This window comes from Carassius carassius, chromosome 2 (assembly GCF_963082965.1).
Source record: "Carassius carassius chromosome 2, fCarCar2.1, whole genome shotgun sequence".
Classification (NCBI taxonomy): Eukaryota; Metazoa; Chordata; class Actinopteri; order Cypriniformes; family Cyprinidae; genus Carassius; species Carassius carassius.
In genome coordinates this window covers 19,235,676-19,250,745 of record NC_081756.1, presented here as the reverse complement: position 1 = coordinate 19,250,745, position 15,070 = coordinate 19,235,676, and the positions used below count along the sequence as shown (strand labels likewise).

Below are 15,070 nucleotides of genomic sequence, written 5' to 3'. Positions count from 1 at the left end.
TGACCTTTACTGGTGTATCTAATATAATTTTAACCTCATTGAGGAACTCAATGCGAGGGCTAATTAAGTGATTGATGGTTGTTCATGTCTATGCAATTTAACGTATTGCTGTAAACTTGGGATTCCACATTTCCATTCTCTTAAACTCATCTTTCCCTAACTTTCGATCTTCCTGCAACTTGTGTGAATGTGTGCGTGCGTGCGTTTATGTGTTAGATTAGTTTATATGTCTTAGATTTATATAATAAAGCCTTATTCATATTGAAAAGAGAAGTATCTTGTGTTTTGTGCTTACAAGTTAATGTCTTAAACTGCCGATCTTGTTACTGTGCTAATTGATAGTGTTTTCACTATACTTTGGATATTAATATCCAGCGCAGATTTGATGTTAAACGGCTCGTTCAGTGAATCGCAGAGCGTCTCAGTGATCAGCCGTGAAACAGTGATTCTGTTCAAATTCCCTTTAAAATCTTAAATGATTCCCTTTGAGTTAAATTGACCCTTTTTCCTTTACACAGCCCTTAGCCATTCATGCAGATGCATGGTCAGCGCTTCCAGGGGTTTCGGATTGGGTGCTAGGCATTATAAAGAGAGGCTAATCGCTACAGTTTTTTCGACGCCCTCCGCGCTTTTCAGCGCGCATCGAAACTACGGTCAAAACAGAAGTAGCACACGTACTTCGGGCCGAAATATCAAAACTGTTGAGCAAACGGGCTGTAGAGCCTGTGTCTCAAGCTCAAAGCGAGGGGGGGCTGTACAGCAGATACTTTCTGGTGTTCAAGAGAGACGGGGGTCTCAGGCCCATACTGGATCTAAGACAGCTGAACAAGGCATTGATGAAACGCAGTTTCAAAATGCTTACGACCAGGAAGCTCCTAGCGCAGATTCGCAGAGGGGACTGGTTCATGTCAATAGATCTGAAGGACGCGTATTTTCAAATACAGATAGCGTCAAACCACAGGCGATATTTGAGATTCGCCTTCGAGGGTCAGGCATACCAGTTTACAGTCCTGCCGTTCGGCTTGTCCGTGGCTCCTCGTACGTTTACGAGGTGCATGGATGCAGCGCTCGCTCCTCTCTGACTCAGAGGCATGCGAGTGCTGAATTATTTGGACGACTGGCTGGTTCTGGCCCGATCACGAGCGGAGCTCATGGACCACAGGGCCATTTTACTCGATCACCTCGAGAAGCTCGGCCTCAGTGTCAATTGGGCGAGGAGTTCGCTGAACCCTAGTCAGACGATTCTGTTTCTGGGTATAGTTCTGAACGAGTGTTCCATGACAGCGGGTGTCTCCACAGCGCGTGATGGGCATTCAGCGCGCAGCGAGTTCTTTCCGCTGCGGCGCGACCGTGTCGCTCAAACACTGTCAGAAGATGCTGGGCCTCATGGCCTCAGCATCTCCGGCTCTGCAGCTGGGCCTGCTCCGCATGCGCCCCCTGCAGTTCTGGCTGAAGACGCGCGTCTGGCTGGCTGCATCTCAAGGTCAACCAGAGCTGTGTCACAGCTCTGGCACCTTGGACAGCGAACGGCTGGTACCGATCAGGTGTAAGCCTGGGGACTTCCCCGAATGTGAAGATGGTGTCGACGGACGCCTCCACTTCGGGATGGGGAGCGCTGCTCGAGGGCAGACCGTCCTTTGGCCTATGGTCAGAATGGGAAAAGCTCCATCATATCAACTGTCTGGAAATGCTGGCAGTGGAGAACGCGCTGATGCGCTTTTGTCCCCAAATCAAGGATCACCACGTCTTAGTCCGTTCGGACAACATGTCTGTGGTGTCCTACATAAATCGCCAGGGCGGTCTCGGGTCCCGAAACCTGTACAGGCTAGCGGAACGCCTCCTGGTTTGGGCTCAGCGCAACGTGCGTTCGCTGAGGGCAGTGCATGTGCCTGGGCTACAGAATCTGGGTCCAGACAGGCTGTCCAGAGGCAATGTTCCTACGGGCGAATGGTCTCTACACCCGCAAACAGTCCGGCTGTTGTGAGAGAGATTTGGCAGGGCGGAGGTGGACCTCTTCGCGTCCCACGAAAACGCTCACTGCCCTGCATTCTTTTCCAAGAACGAAAGCGCGCTGTCACGGGAATGGCCGTGCTGCCCGCTTTATGCTTTCCCTCCCGTCTCCCTCCTTCCGCAGGTGATAGAACGGGTGAGAGAAACGAGATGTTCAATACTGCTTGTAGCACCTCTTTGGAAGAACCAACCATGGTTCCCAGATTTGATGCAGTTAGCAGATGTCGCCCCGTGGCCTGTACCGTTGAGGAGGGACCTCCTCTCGCAGGCCAGGGGCTCGATTTGGCACCCTCAACCGGAGTTGTGGTCCCTCCATGTGTGGGCGCTCAACGGTTACCCGCTGATCTCGCAGTGGGAGTGCTGAATACCATCACTCAGTCTAGAGCTCCGTCGACACGACGTCTGTATGCCTCAAAGTGGTCGGTGTTCTCCAGCTGGTGCACAGCTCGAGGATATTCACCCCTTAGTTGTGAGGTGAAGGAGGTTCTCTCCTTCCTACAGGAGCTGTTGGATAAGGGCAGAGTCCCATACACGCTCAAAGTTTATGTGGCGGCCATCGCAGCGTTTTCTGAAACAGCGCTCGGTCAGTCAATAGGAAGGAATGATTTGGTCATCCGGTTCCTCAGAAGAGCTAGGAGGCTGAATCCTCCCAGACCTCCGTCAGTCCCTATGTGGGACCTTGCGGCGGTTTTGGAGGCCATGAAGGGTCCCCCTTTTGAGCCTATCCAATCGGTTAGCCTTCAGCATCTGTAGTTCAAGACAGTATTCTTGTTGGCTCTCGCTTCGGTGAAGCGTGTGGGTGATTTGCACGCGCTCTCGGTGAGCCAGTCGTGCTTGGAGTTTGGGCCTAATGACTCAAGGGTCATACTCAAACCTAGGCACGGTTATGTGCCGAAATCCCTCAACACGCCGTTTCGGGCTCAGGTTATTGCCCTGTCTGCCCTGCCGGTGTCAGGAGAGGATAGAGACTCGAGTCTTCTTTGCCCTGTCAGGGTTTTAAGAGCTTATGTGTCTCGCTCTACTGCCTTTCGGCAGACGGAGCAGCTGTTTGTCTCATTCGGTGGACGTTCCAAGGGAATGGCTGTTTCGAGACAGACTCTATCCAGATGGATAGTTGACGCGATAGCGTTAGCTTACGCTTCCAGGGGCCTTCAGTGCCCGTTGGGCGTCAGAGCACACTCCACAAGAGGCGTCGCCTCGTCGTGGGCGTGGTCTACTGGGATCTCCTTGCAGGATATATGTATGGCGGCAGGTTGGGCTACATTTATCAGGTTCTATAACCTGGAGGTTCCCGCCTTGCAAGCAAGGCTGCTGTTGGTATAGTCGAATCAGTGCCCTGAGGGGAATTCTGAGTTCATGAGCGCTATGCGCTGCCGACTGTTATATGGGCAGTATTGCGTAAGACCCGCATTGCCACATTGGTCAGGCTTTGCCTCGGCTGTGTGATGTCATATTGCCGCATCTACGGATGCTGCTAGATATGGGACAGAGGGCTTTCCCCCTTTTCTGTCCTGGACTCTCTGTGAGTCCCTCAGGTGACTGTGCACTGTAAATCCTGGGCGTTGCTTCAGGTTTATTGGTGTGTGATCCCTGCGCGCACGGCGTTTTACATTGGGTTCCCGTAGCGTCTTAGCTAAGACGCAGTACGAGAGAGCTCTCGTAAGAGAACGTACTCGGTTACTAAACGTAACCTCGGTTCTCTCTAGAAGAGCGAACGAGTACTGCGTTCTCTGTCGTGCGCACGATTCACTCTGGTTCGCTTCGGCGATGAAATAAATCAGGTGAGTCAGCCTTTTCAAGCTCCTTTTATAGGTTGGGCCACACCCGTTTCGGCGGGTTCAGACCTTATTGGTCTGATGTTGCATCAGCCTGCGCTCGATAGGCTGTGCAGTTGCCGCAGAACAAGCCAATGAGCGAACGAGCCGTCTCGCCTATGGCTGTGTACTGCTGCAAATGCGCTTTACAAAAATACAAAATTAAGAATAATTTTTTGATTCAGTATTTCGTGAAAAGAGACTTTTCCCGTAGCGTCTTAGCTAAGACGCAGTACTCGTTCGCTCGTCTAGAGAGAACCGAGGTTACGTTAAAAACCGAGTACGTTTTTAAAGATTAACTTTAAGTGAGCGTTAATGACAGCGTAGTTAATCTAGTTGTCAATATAAATACATGTTTCCAAAAGTCTAATAATCAATATGGTACCAATATATTGTGCATCCCTAAATTTCAAATATTTCCAGAAATTACAAATCAACACATATGCTGCTGCGTCATTTTCTTAATTTTAGTTTTTTTTTTTTTTTTTTTCAGGTGAGGTCTATCAGGTGAAACCCAGCACTGCACAGGGTAATGCATACAGCCCACCTGACCCCTGAGCTTCTATCTATGTCTCTCGACCGCTTCCATTTCAGGCAAAGCAGATGAGAGGCCCATGCCCTGTAACTCAAACACTCCTCACTTATAAAACACAACCAGAGTCTTTTCACTGAAAAATACATACGCATGCCTGGTCTGGGTGTGTATATGCTTGTCAGATACATATCTACATAGTTGTAGGCTATACAAACAACATGGGTATGTTAGAGTTTACAGAGTTTACAAATTTCACAGTACACTAGAGTATTTTGACTTCTTAATTGTGATATTTTAATTAAAACAGAAAAATCTAAAAGAAGAAAAATAAATAAACAGTTGGACGTTCTATCACTTGATGCAACAGCCGAGAGAAAAACAAAACAAAAAGAAAGAAAATTCAGACAAATATAAGGATATAAAGAGAGATCTTTCATTTCGTAAATGTGCATTTTTGTCATAATGAAGACTGTGATAATTAGGCATATAATTAGGACGCCACTACATACTGTATATATATATATATATATATATATATATATATATCCAAAAACATAATCTTTTAGCTGCAGGGTTTACAAAGGTTTTTCTTACAGCCCTAGTTTAACTCTCTGCCCTCAAGCCATCTATACCTCTCAAAACAAAGTGGTATATAACCAACCAAGGCACCTGCATCACAACCACAAAATGAAGCGCCATACATTACAATTCCTGTCACTCATAAAACCAGAATGGGCCCTCATCACTATTACATCCATCCATTCAGGAATCAACAGGACCCGGTGACATGCTATTTTAAAACAGGAGTCAACACAAGAACATCAACACATATAGATCTACATATTTTGCTGTGACAGACGTATACAAAATAACTCATTATGTCCATCAGTCAGATGCATCAGCACTTTAATTTACTCAGAAACCGCTTTCAATCAGTTAGTCTAGGCCACGGCAGGAAGGCTTTGTGTCAGGAAGCTGACTCATAAAGCACAAAAACTTTATATGTTTTTTATTTTATTTTTTTCCTTTCTCCTTGTCTACCCTACCTTCAGGGGAAGAAGTGTCTGCTGAATGAGATCTACCAGTGATTAAAAATGAAGCAAGGGAGAAAAAAAGAAAAAGAAGTATAGGCTATCTGACCTTCTGTGAAGCAACTGCGCTTCCGGCCCTGGACACAAACTGTTATGCCTATTGACACCTGGCTCCCCAGCATGGGATCGGTGGCGCTAAATAACACTCAGAATCAGCAAGACACTCTGCAAGTATCCTGCTCTGAAAGCATTGCAGTCACATATTGCGTATAGTTGCGTATAGGCATCCTTTAAAATTAGCTTTTGTTCAAAGTTGTATCCCCACCTCAAAATCTCTGCTTACGGTGTGTTTGACATGTGTGAGACGGTGTGAGGGTGGATAACAATAATGCATTTTATTCTCGGAGCCTCATTCTCATAAGTGAGGAAGCATCTGTGAAAGTGTTTAGCAAAGAACAAATATTTCTGCATCGTAAAACAACATCCAGAGTTGCTCTTAACCCCAACGCCCTTATTAGTGCACCTGCATTAAATGCGATCATGACGCTCGACAACCTGACTAGTCAGGCTTCTGTATGAAAATCTGGTGCAATAAATTACGGAAAATCATAATTCAAATAATGGCCTGCCTGTGGTTTCTGAGCTTTCATGCAAACCCCAATCAAGGCCATGTTGCTGTGATGAGTCATCGCTCTATCCAGCTGTCCAAGGGGCATACATCTGATTAGCAAGCCCACGCTTACCCAGTATGTGCAAATGTAAATATTGTTATAAAACCCTCAGAAATAACTCCCGTGTCTTGGAGAGGCTTCACTTTATTTATTTTTCCCCACTTTTCAGCAATATTGTTGGGATGGAGACCACGTACTTAAATATCAGTTATTAAAGCTAGCAGTCAGGTGTGGGTTTCCAGAAACCATTCTTCAACTTCAGGCTTTTTTTTTTAAGTCTCCCACGAGGAGCTACTTGCATCATTAGTGTAATTATCCTTCACATCATTGTTGGAGTTATTTACCATCAAAGGAGTAGGTGTTTCGCTTCACCTACAGAGCTGCAGAGTGACACTCTGCACTGTGACTAATATGCCGCAATATTCACATATTTTTCCCCAGGTCCCTGAAGCGAGAACAGCGTTTAAAAAAAATAAAAAATAATAGAAAAAAGATAACAAATGACAGGCAAATCAAAGTTCAAGGGCTGCTTTAGAAGTTGCATTTCCTGTAGAGGATTAGAACAGTGCATTTCTTACAGATATACATACAGGAAGTGCAAAAGTGACCAGCATCGCCCTGGGGATGGGGGTTCAACGGGTGTGTTGCCGTGGAGACTCAGAATGCTTGAGGGTCTCAGCTGAGCACCCACTAAGAGGCTGTCCCCTCTGTGCCAGCTTAGCCACCTGGTACAGCCATGATACATTTGGCTAATGATGTCACGGACTCTCTTTCATACTGCGCCCCCACCACCACGGCCCAATTGTTTATTCATGAGAGTAATGAGAAGTCAGGGAGAGTGAGAGACAGACAGAGAGAGACTTTGCTCATGGCCACTGATAACCCCAGACTAAACTTGCAACCTTACGAGGCTTGGGCTTAATATCTGGCCGTCAATCAGCTCTGCCATCCCTTGCCGGAGTGTTTAATTACAGAGATCAATTATTCACCAGCCTCGTCTTTCAGTGGGCCACACTACTCAAAAAAAAAAAAAATACTGCCACAAGCTAAGGGAGGAGACAACGGCTTACCAGGAAAGAGCAGAAATATCCCTAGTACAACATGTCCACCAGGAGAATGCCGTCTGCACCTTACCTAAGATCACGGACCTATTTGCCATGCATGACCGGTGCAAGTGTAACATTACATGAAAATGTAATGTCAATGCTCTGACGTCATGGCTTGTTGATAAATACTATGGCGTCAGCATTGCTTATTGCCATCATCGGGTCATTCACGGTCGGCCATGGCATTCATTATTATTTTACACAAAGTAATAAAGGGATAGTTCACCCATTAATGAAATGTTGTCATCATTTACTCACCCTTGTGTTCTTCCAAACCTGTGTGGAACACAGAAGACGTCCACACAATGAAACTCAATAGGGTTCTGTGTTGTTCTGGACCACATTGACTCAAAAACAAATAATTTTTGGAACAACATGAAGGTGATAAAATTAGTTTCCATTACTTGGTGAACTATCCCTTTATATTTAGGTGTAACCTGTTGCAGTGCCCCCCTCAAAAAAAGTAAAAAAGAATCTTCATGTTGGTGGTGTGAACAAAAGATATGCACACAAATGACAGCAGGTGATATTCTACCTCAGTGAAAGAGGAGAAAAGAAGGTGCGGCCATGATGTGCATCTTGTCAGAGGGTCACTTATCACTGGTCTCCGTGGTTTATGCAACTCTAAGCTCATCCCATTACCACCATCCAGTTCTCAATCATTGAAAAACAAACTGTTCAACTGACCCCAAATCAGACCAAAAGGTAACTTCAGCCAATTCCAGAATCCTCCCCCGTTCTCCAGACTGACAGCTCATTAATCTCCCTTGGCTGCGATCCCTACTCCCGGGTGACAAAGCCAGAGCCAGAGCAGAGGATTCCCCAATGCCTGGCTGTGTCCATCCCCGCTTGTCCAACTGCCTGGATCAGACACTCTCCACAGGGAGGGGACAAGATGGTAAAAACCAGAAAAATGGGGTGTTGGAGATTTCGACTGGCAATAAAACAAATCACTTCCTGTCAGGGTGTGTCTTTACTGAGTGGGTGTGTAAATGTGTGTCACCAGGCACTAAGAGCAGGGCCACTAAATGAGACAGGACATGAATAAAGCAGTGGCTGGCTTCAGTTGTTCGTGGGCAGGCTCCAGGGGAAAGCCGGTAACTTGGAATCTATCACAGGAGATTGGCTAGGTCGTGGGTGGACGTCACAGAGTAAAAAGGCCCTTTGGTGAGATCCTGCGACTGGGCCCACCAGATCGCAGTGTATAAATTTAATAGACAATAACATATGCCCCTTCACCAAGGAAACTGGAGGGAAATGCACATTGCAAACTGTCAATAAGAATGAGCCTTTTGTTAAAAAGCTCACCTCAGGACATTCTAACACCATTATGCTCCTCAGCTGGGGTTGAGGGGGTGAGGTGGAGTTTAAAGTTAAAATACTTCCTAAGTCAGTTTAATGCACAGGGACAACCTTAGTCACAACATATCTCTTTATGTTGGAGCGGCCTGACATAGCAACACTGGCTCAACCAATAGCGTTATTTGGAGGTGGGGCAGTTTGTTTGTCCAACCAATGGGAGATAAGCAGAGTGATTGGGAAATACAGTGTTTCCCATAAACTGATTTATTTGTGGCAGCCCGCAACTATATCAACACTGACCTCCACAAATAAAAAAATTCATATGACTTAGTAATCTTTCATCAAAATCGTTAACCTCCCCTCCCCCTCAAAACAACTATGATAAATAAATGTTAGACTTTGGTAAACATTAACAGTGTTATTAAATTAGTGTTGAATGAAAGAGTAAAATTAGAGGAAATAAATAGCAAACTATTTTTGGATTTCATATCCAAAAATCAACTGTTAAATTAAAATCTCTAATATTGCATAACCAATATGGTCCAGATATATGGTATAGATAACTCTAATATCGTTTGCATCACATTAAAGTCCCACAATGCCCATTTGCCATGAAATGCCAAGCCTCTGTCCTGCCTCTCGAACCTATTCTCCTTTGAAATGTCAGTGTTCAGATGATGAGATGTGACTAAATCCTGTTAATGAAATTCATAACAAAAACTGAGAAGACAATACATAAATGTAGATGCATCTGTAATGTTAGTAGGCCTGCATGAAAAGCCAGGGATAAATTAATGGTAACACATGTATACAGGCCTTCTGGCCTTTCTAGTTGGCACTGACACTATGAGACGGCAAGAGGATCTTTACTAAAGGGTCACATCTGGTTTTGAAATTGGTCTGAAATGACATGGAATGAAAACGCTGAACCTGTGAACTTCCTCATATCAATCTGTTACTCTCAGTTAAGCTCCATGTGCACTTGAAGATTGGGACAGAGACGTAAAGGTGGAAAATGAAATGAAGTAAAAATGAAATTGGTCTCACTTCAATTTTCATTTAACGCAAACTATCCCATCGCCCTACACACACGCACAGCCGGAAAAAACTAATCCAACTGAACGAATCATTTAAACCAATCTTCAACTAATGTTCAAACAGAAGGGAGCAAGGCATGCATCATTTCTTGGTCAGATAGGTCACATACAGTGCAGTATTACACACAGCTGTAGGTCTGATGTGGACGGGCATGCATGTTCCCCTCAGACATATGGATATTCCCACGCCTTTCCGCCGTCTTTTACTCCGCTGCTATTGTCATTCTCAAATGGCTTCCACATTACACCCCTTTAATCAAACTGTAGGATTCAAACTGCTCATTATTCAATTAGCCAAATGCCACAATCGCATCCTGATGGCTAAGATAATTAGTGTAAAATGGTTACCCAGCTGGCAAAGTGAATCTGCAATTCAAGGTGAATAGAATATCCAATTGTACCAAATGTAATTTTTTCAAGGCTAATTTGGTGGCTAATGAGGCTGCTCTAGTTTGGTTAATCTATGGACAAGTGGAAGGTGAAAAAGGCCAGAATAAGAGAGAATAGAAAGAATTAACAAAGAATTTCCTCTCGCCCTCTACTCATTCTTTCCATCAATGGAGGTTTCTATAATAAGACACAAAACAGGTTCATGAAACTAACAAAATGAGAATGTGAAATCACAGGTCACTATGATTTCGTATAATATTCATTGTTCCTACTTTTACACACTTTGATATCTGTGCTGTGACATCTATCTTCACATTTCAACAGAGCACAAACCAAACCCGTTCATTTTCTCCATACAAAAAGATTTGTGATTTAACTTACATTAAAAGTATTTACATTGTAACATTTTATGATTCAATTATGTAATATATCATAAAAAATTTGATCTTGGACTTTGTCTTTTTCTGACTTTCAGGTAGTTTCTTGCTTTGAATCAAATGTCATAATCTTATGATTCATCTCAGACCTAGTTGTTTTGGTCCAAGGACTTTTTATAAAATTTCTTGAAAATGCCTGCTGGAGAAAATAAATTGCACAACAAAAACTTAGGAAGGAATTGGAATAAAATAACTACAGAAACAAGGCTGTAGAAAAAAAAAGTGAGTGGTCACCTTTGCACTCTACAGGAAAGTACTAAAGGCCGTACAGTTTCATGCTTGAAATCAGCCAAAACAGGGCTGGGAATCACTAAAAACTGTTTTGTAATGGCTCTGGGTGGTAAGCTAAATATGGGTAACCTTCCCCCAACTGTTTCAACAGTTCCCATGGCAATAGGAAACTTGGCCACGACACACGTTGGTAAAACCCTTAAGCAGAATGAGAAAAAGTCTGCAGCTGTCAAAGTGTTCATTCTGGATTTTTTTGTGGTAATTATCCAATTGCAGGTAAAGTGTGGCTGAGTAACCCTTCTGAAATTTGAGCACGGGAATACATTTAATATTCAATAAAAAAGAAACCATGATGTGGTCTGAACCGGATGTATAGAAGCAAAATGTTGTCAAATAAATAAAGCAAAGACCATATGTCATCACAGAGCATTCAAGGGCAATCCCGCTAACGGAACAAATTTTGATGGATTGTCAGTGAGATCTCTACTCTGCAGCTGCTGTGCCAAGGGGTGATGCGTGAAAGCCCTTCACCTGTGCTGCGTAGGAGGTGGCGGCTGGCTGAAAGCCTACATTTACCCACTTTGGTGTAATTGTAGCGTTTACTCTTTGATTGCCTAAGAGCTCCATTCATACTCACTCCTGCCTCGTTGGATGAGAGCTTCTGCAGTGGGGTTGATTGCTTTACAATGGCAGATCAAAATATTAGAGTGATCCCTCTGAACAGTCACAGTAAGCGTTTGACTAACAGTAATTATTAGGCTGTCTGTCAGTGTAATAATAAAGGAAGCTAAATTGTTAAATGGGTGGGGGGGAATCTGGTTCATGCTCTTCTAATAATTACCAATTTGCTGCTTGCTTTCTAGGTTTTGATACTAAAGGCCTCAAGCTATAAAAAATACATCTGACTAGAAGGCTGAAGCCATGGCAGTAAAAGCACATCTTGAAATCCTGTAACTACCACCTAGCATTAAATCAGTATGACACAGCATTTAAAATACCTGAATCATTTCTCCACATATCAGTTTACTCTCATCGGCCAAAACCTAGATTTAGAATGAGAACTTGTTTGTGTATATACTGTACATAATTTCATTTTAAAACAAACTGACTTAAAAGCATGTTCTGATATCCTTTTGCCCCATTCTCTGGTAGGAGAAATTATACTAGGAGCTCTTTTGCCAAAAAAACAATTAACATTCTATGATTGGGAAATTCTGAATTTAAAGAACTGATTCCCTTTCAGTTCATTTGTGTGAATTTAAATTTGTTTGGCCACAATGAAATGGAATTTAAATTGGTATGACAGGAGTAGAAATTTACATAATTGCAATTTAAAGAAATTGAATGTGTAATTTGTGGAAAATGTGGAGAAGAAGGTTTAGAGAACACTTTAGAAGAAGGGTTGATTTTTTTAACATGCATTAAGTACTATGTACTAACAATATATTAATTACTAACTTAATTTCTACAAATATTAATCATTTTATCATAAAAAGATGACAAAAGATCATTAATGTTATGAAAAAATGTGAATTACTAATAAAAAAAATATAATATATATAAACACTAACATAAAACTAGATTAATACACACAGTAGAAAAGGTTGTTCAATGCTAGCTCATGATAGCTATATGTTAACAAATTTATTTATTTATATTAAAAAGTGCTACCAACACTTATAAAGGTGTTTTTTTTTTACTTCTAAACAAGGACATCAAGCCAATATTCAAAGTTTATCTTCACAAAATTTCTTATTTGAAAAATTTAAGTTTTATGAATTTTCATTTCAATTCTAGTTCCCTTTTGCTAATTCAGTTCAATTTGAAGAAGCAAAGTGGAATACAAAAAGCATTCTTGGTTCAGTTCTAAATGACGCACAAGCCCGCTGCATACACAAACACATCTGTGACATACATTCCTTATTGAAGCACAGACGGTCTTAATTATTTTTTCATTTGATTATTTGGTTAAACGCAGGCCTTTGGCAGGCTGTCTCTGCACCAGTTGGCCCATGGGCGGATAGTGAAGTTAAGAGGTGCAAACCTTAGTCAGGAGTGGTGCAGTACTGTGGCGCCAAACGTTCTGCCAAAAACCCAACAGTGGTGCCATCACTGACTCAGTCACTGACCCGGAGCCCCCACCTGTATGAGCAACACTTTAAACCGTAGGACCAGTGATGCCCATCTCATTCTGCCCACTAGAGCAGAAGGCCCTTTGACTCATGCCCATCTGGCCTGCTAGCACGTTAGAGTACGCCAAGGTCTGTGAGCACACTGCAAACTTCCCTACCCTTTCCAAAAGGGGACAGTTAACAAATCCTAAAAGTTTTGGTGACGTGCAACTTTTTTTTTTCTAGTCAAGACGGCATGTGGTTAACAGAGGCGATGACAAGTCAACATTCCACCTCCAGGTTTTCCCACATACATACACAAATACACAAACACAAAAGTTCAATGTTGCACCCTGTGTAGGAGTTAAAAAGGATGCACGTTATGTTCTTCTTCATTAATTATTTCCATCTAAACATGTCACGAATCCCATGATTTCTGATGATACTAAAAGTCAAAAAAAGATTTTTGCACCAATATTTTGATTTAGATCAGATATTCATTTATGCATTTCATATTTTACAATCTTTTCTCATGAAACCAGACTTAATTACTAAACATACACTACTGTTCAAAAGGTTGAAATAATTAAGATTTTTGAAAGAAGTCTCTTGTGCTCACCAAGACTGCAATTATTTGATTAAAAATACAATAAAAAAATAAATAATTGTAGTCTATTTCAATATATTTTAAAATTTGTATTTATTCTTGTGATGGCAAAGCTGAATTTTTTGCAGTCATTACCTGAGTCTAGTGTCACCTTCAGAAGTCATTCTAATGGTCTAATATATTTTAATTGAATTGAATTGAAGTCGTGGCCTAATGGTTGGAGAGTTTGACTCCTAACCCTAAGGTTGTGGGTTTGTGTCTTGGGCTGGCAACACCATGACTGAGGTGCACTTGAGCAAGGCACCTAACCCCCAACTGCTCCCTGGGTGGCGCAGCATAAATGACTGCCGACTGCTCCTGATGTGTGTTCATGGTGTGTGTGTGTGTTCACTGCTGTGTGTGTGCACTTTGGATGGGTTAAATGCAGAGCATGAATTCATGAACTCATGAGGGTCACCATACTTGGCTGTATGTCACTTCACTAATTGTAAGTGTAAACATTTAAACTCAGTGAAAGCTGATTCCTGATGAAGAACTGACCGACCTGCCCTGGTTTGATGTCTAAAAACTGCAACACCTCCTTCGCCATGACTGGTGTGTGAAAGGGTTTCTCACTTTGGGATGACATCTCCGAATTGCTGAACACAGAATCAGGGCTTGAAGTCACTGCCAGTATAGTGCCTCACTGGATGCCACAACGTACTCCAGCATCGCCTGAACATTTTGAAGTTGTGGTCAAGAACAACTTCTCCCAAAGTCCGTTTGCAGGGTGCAACCATGAAACGACTACAATATAGAGGCACTTGGGTTCTGAGCAGAATAGAGAACAGACAAATGTATCTATATTTCACGAGAATAATACTGACAAGCTATCAAATCCAAGAAAAATCATGTTTTCAAACCTGACATCTGTCTTACCTACTTTGTAGGACTCACTAAAAGTTAAATTAGAAGCTGAGATATTTTAAACTCACAGTACAAACACTAAAAATGCAAATATGCTGTGAACATGTAAAAGTCATTTAAACATTATTATTAACTCTCAAACACTTATGTCTCAGCAACATGGGAAGAGACACAGGGCCACATGCAAGAAGCCAGAGGCAGGGTTTGTCTGAGATATGTTTCGGGATCATAGTCAGATTTAAAAGGAAGTACATTTACTTTTTGATATGTCTGACAACACGTTATGCATTTAAAGACATAAGACTCCGAACACCATACACCATAGTCAAAGATTAGTTCGGAAACATCCAACTTACAATGTAAACCAATAAAATAACACAGCAGGCTGTGAATTAACAATTAATCGCTGTTATCACGGCTGGTCCTTAATTCAGCGTTATGGTATGGTATGGTTTTTTTGTGTTCCTCCGGTAACAGGACAAGCATTTAAAATCAGATATAATCGATGTATCTTGGAACATTATTCAGAAATCTCGACAGTATTCTGTAGTGATGTTTTACATATATGTAGCCTATGTGAATGCATGTGCGGCACTATTTTATTCACAATTTTCCCATTAAATGTGTTTTAATCCATAGTTCGATGATGCATGCCTTTTCTAAAGATATTTAATATTTGTTTAATCCCTGGTCACAACTGTGAGAGTCACAGGTAACTGGGGCTTTAATTTTGGTCACATATTAAGAATAAATATGGCACAAATTAAATCCCACGAAATTACATTCAAAGTGCACTCATAACAATTATATAACTTAAACCTG

General features: G+C 42.3%; 1 pseudogene; it reads right to left on the bottom strand.

The window, feature by feature from the left end:
- The window catches only part of LOC132097366 (12S rRNA N4-methylcytidine methyltransferase-like), a 96,910-nt pseudogene extending 82,940 nt beyond the window's left edge, over positions 1 to 13,970 (bottom strand).
- Positions 13,971 to 15,070: the final 1,100 nt, after the last annotated feature.